Genomic DNA, 3874 nt, shown 5'->3' on the forward strand with positions numbered 1-3874 from the left:
TGGAAGCCCGTTCCACAAAGAAGATGTTCTCCAGATGAATGAGTCTCGATACAGCGACGTACTTGGGGTAGGCAGGTGGACTCGATGTTGATGAGCCGCAACTGCTAGACGCGTCCTTCTTGCCGGAACAGCCCTGGGTGGAATCAGGCCTGCCAGCTCAGAGGAGCACTTACCGTGATAATAACGGTAGAATAAACAGAGATCAGCCACCTTTCTCCTGTGCTCCAGACTATCCAGACTCTTTGTCAGTTCTGGATTGTCGATAAGACGCATAGCTCTCTTTTGTATAGAATCTAGCAGCTTTAAACTATGCTTGGGTGCAGAGCTCCAGACATGCGAGCAATACTCGAGGGAAGGGCGTATTTGAGCCTTATAAAGAGTCAGCAGCTGTTCTGGTGTATACAGTTTTTTCGTTTTGAAAAGCACTACGAGTTTTTTGGAAGCTGCCCTGGCGATCTCGGCAACATGGTCATGCCAGGACACACTGTTGGTGACTTCGACTCCTAGAAGATGTAAAGATGATTTCATTGGCAAAGTTTTTCCTGCCATAACCAGCTCCGGGCCACCAAGGTTAGTCTTCATCGTAGATACTGCAGCCTGCGTTTTTTTAGCGTTAAAGTTGACCAGATTGTTACCGCCCCACTCCAAGATTGCTCTAATATCGTTGTTGGTTGAAGCTTCTTGTTGCTGCCTAAGATTCTGAAAATTTGCAGCTGTCATTGGTTTGGCGGACTTAAATGTGGAAATAACTGTGCTATCGTCCGCAAAGCTTTAGATTGGATTGACAGTGGTTCCTAGCAAATCGTTGATATATATCAAGAAAAGGGTGGGGGATAGAATGCATCCTTAAGGGACTCCAGCGTTAATGTTAAATTTGTCGGAGAGGTGTCCATCGACGGCTATTTGGATTGTTCGTTGTTCAAGAAAACTTTTGATCCAATTCAATGAGTTTTGTATGCCGATTGAGGAGAGCTTGGTTAGTAGTCCCTCATGCCACACTCTGTCAAATGCCTTGGAAATGTCAAGAGCGACTGAGCGGGACTCGCCGTGCTTCTCCATGGCCTCCGTCCACAAGTGTGTAACGTAAGCCAGAAGATCGCCGGTGGATCTAAGCTTTCGGAAGCCGTATTGATGATCGCTGATTAGTCCAGATGATTCCAGATATCTTAACAGTTGTTGGTTGACTGCTTTCTCCATAATCTTCGATATTATTGGAACTAGTGCAATCGGGCGGTAATTGGAGGGCATCGTCTTCTTACCCTTTTTGGGTACAGCTTGCACTCGAGCAGTTTTCCAGCTTGTTGGAAATGAGCCCTGCTTATACGATGCCGTGAACAGTCTACATAAGGGAGGAGTCAATTCGTCTGCACAACGTTTTAGTGCTAGGGCTGGAATTCCATCGGGTCCAGAAGCTTTGGTGGTGTCTACGCTTTTATGAATTTTATTTATAATTCGTTGGGAAAACAAAATTTCTCCCATCGATGAATTCACCCTTGGCAAGTATGGCGGTGTTTTGCCTTGCGAGTGCAGAGTAGAATTGGACGCGAAGAGTTTACCCAGTAAGTTGGCTTTTTCCCTTGCTGTTGCTGCGATAGTTACCGCGATGCGGTACCAAACTCTTGCTCACTAATATCGCCCACTTACATGCCATCCAAATTTAAATCATATTCAATGGTCTTAACAATATTTACATGCCATAAGTTGACCTGTCACTCATTGGACAGGACTGGTGCCCACATTGTTGGCCTTTATAACGGCCTTGTTACTCACTACTTAATTATTAAATAAAGTCAAATAGATGAAAAAACAGATATGGCTTTTTCATTTTATATAACAAATTATCAGCGACTCGGAATTTGAAAATTTGTTACTTAAAATGATTAAGTAGTAATCTGGCTTTATAAAAGATTAATCAGGCAGATAAAATAAGAAATATTCTGGTCTGTTAAAATTACAAAAAATTGAGTTTTAATTAATTTGACTTTAAAAAATTGCATAAATCTTAAATAAAAATATTAACTGATCAGTCTTTTTTTGCGTCAGTTCTGTTTCATTTAAAATTTTTGGTATTCTTGAATTAGTCCACCTATAAGCAATTTTTGTAAAAAGTTTAATTAATAGAATAAACTTACTATACATTAATTTGACTATCCTGAAGAGCTCAATACAATTTTTTTGGTCCTAACCCCATCAATAGAACTTTTCAACGAGTCTATTCCCCAATTCATATTTTTTTAGGTAATTTCTGGTTTATTTTTTTCATCAATAATCAACACGACTTAGAAACCTTTTGCCAGATAGGTTATAGTAAAAATATCTAAAAATTATTAATATTCTAAACTCATTTAAATCAAAACCATTGCATTGTTTATTTTTACAAAAGACATTTGTGTGTGTAAAATTTTTTTACATTATATAATGATACCATCCACATAAAATCAACATCTAAATATAAAGAATGGCCATGTATATATATTACATTTTCTATGTTACTAATTACTGGGTGTTACAATGTCTTACAATGTCTTAAGCGTTACGTCATCATATGGTTGCGCTCGAATGACGTCATGTCTAACAGCTGTCAGAGTCTAAATATTAGTAAATATTAGCTATATTTTTTTGACTATATTTTACCTTTCTTCGGTATTGCATTCGCTTTGGAGACTGACCTAAACCATGAAAACTCCCATTTGTCTAAGTTTTCAAAACGTTTTGGGTCTAAATACTAAACTACCTAAATCCGATCTCATACATTTTAAGGATCAGATCAAAAGGAAATACAATAAACAAAAAAGTTACTGGCTTAAACATAACCTCACTCATATTTTTTTTCGCACAGAAATAAACCCAAACTAATCAAAAATCAATTTTAAAAAAATACCCACAACCTCACCTTTACGTTCTTCACTGTATTTTTTGCAAATCTATTCGCTCTTTTGATTATTTATTATTTTCTGCATTTTTATTTGGTTTGGATGTCTTAACTGTTAATATATATGGGACAATAATATAAAATAAATAAAACTAATATTAAGAAATAAAATGCTTCTACTCTAAAAAAATATCAAAAAAATGATATAAATATTTATTGTTTATTATTGTTTGTATAGCTTCCCTTTGACTTTGACATATCCAGTTTATTAGCGATCTCAAGAGACCGCTAACAAACGCTTAAAGCGCCTTATACGGTGACGTCATGACTTGATCGCTCGAATGAGATGTCTTAAAGACGCTTAAAGCCGCTTAAAATCGCTTACTCGCTAAAATATGGCTTTTGTATTAAGTATGGGTTGTTGATAAACGTCCTCCAGCTGAAAGTAATAAAATTATAAAATTTATATTATTTCATTAAAGTCCGATCCTTACACTACTTCTTATTGATTAAAATATCAAGTACTTACTTTTAAAGATTTGATTTTGATTGAAAAGCAGAAAAATATATTTTTCCTAGTTTTCCAAACACTACACAAAACAAAAATAAATAAATAAAATGTGAAGTTGACGTTGACAATTTAGACACGGGCCTCAAGCTAGAGCTGGGCACCAGTATCGTATGTGTACCGTACATTCCAAATTTTTACTTTAAAGCTGTCTTGCTGTCGGGCTTCAGCGCGGTCGAAATTTAAAAATCTAGTGGCTGTGAAAACAATTGAATGTTGGTTTGTAACGATTGTTGTTTCTAAATAAGGGACATACAGTGTGGCAGACGGATCTGAAACACTTCGGCCTGAGCTAAGGGGAATGCAGTAGTGGAGACAACATGGCCGACTTTATTCATAAAATGGACAGTGGCGTGTGGTATTATGTAAAACTATTTAAATTCGATTTAAGGAAAATAATTTTAAAATTTATTAAAATAAATTTTCCTTATTAA

At 36.5% G+C, this 3874-nt stretch overlaps 1 long non-coding RNA gene across 1 annotated transcript; it reads right to left on the reverse strand.

Moving 5' to 3' along the window:
* Positions 1–3052: 3052 nt before the first annotated feature.
* On the reverse strand, positions 3053–3563 carry LOC126746725 (uncharacterized). Its single transcript, XR_007663963.1, has 2 exons — positions 3402–3563; positions 3053–3311 (listed from the first exon to the last, which is right to left on the reverse strand). It is a non-coding gene; the product is annotated as an uncharacterized LOC126746725 (long non-coding RNA).
* Between the last annotated feature and the right edge of the window lie 311 nt (positions 3564–3874).

Source organism: Anthonomus grandis, chromosome 18, assembly GCF_022605725.1.
Source record: "Anthonomus grandis grandis chromosome 18, icAntGran1.3, whole genome shotgun sequence".
Classification (NCBI taxonomy): Eukaryota; Metazoa; Arthropoda; class Insecta; order Coleoptera; family Curculionidae; genus Anthonomus; species Anthonomus grandis.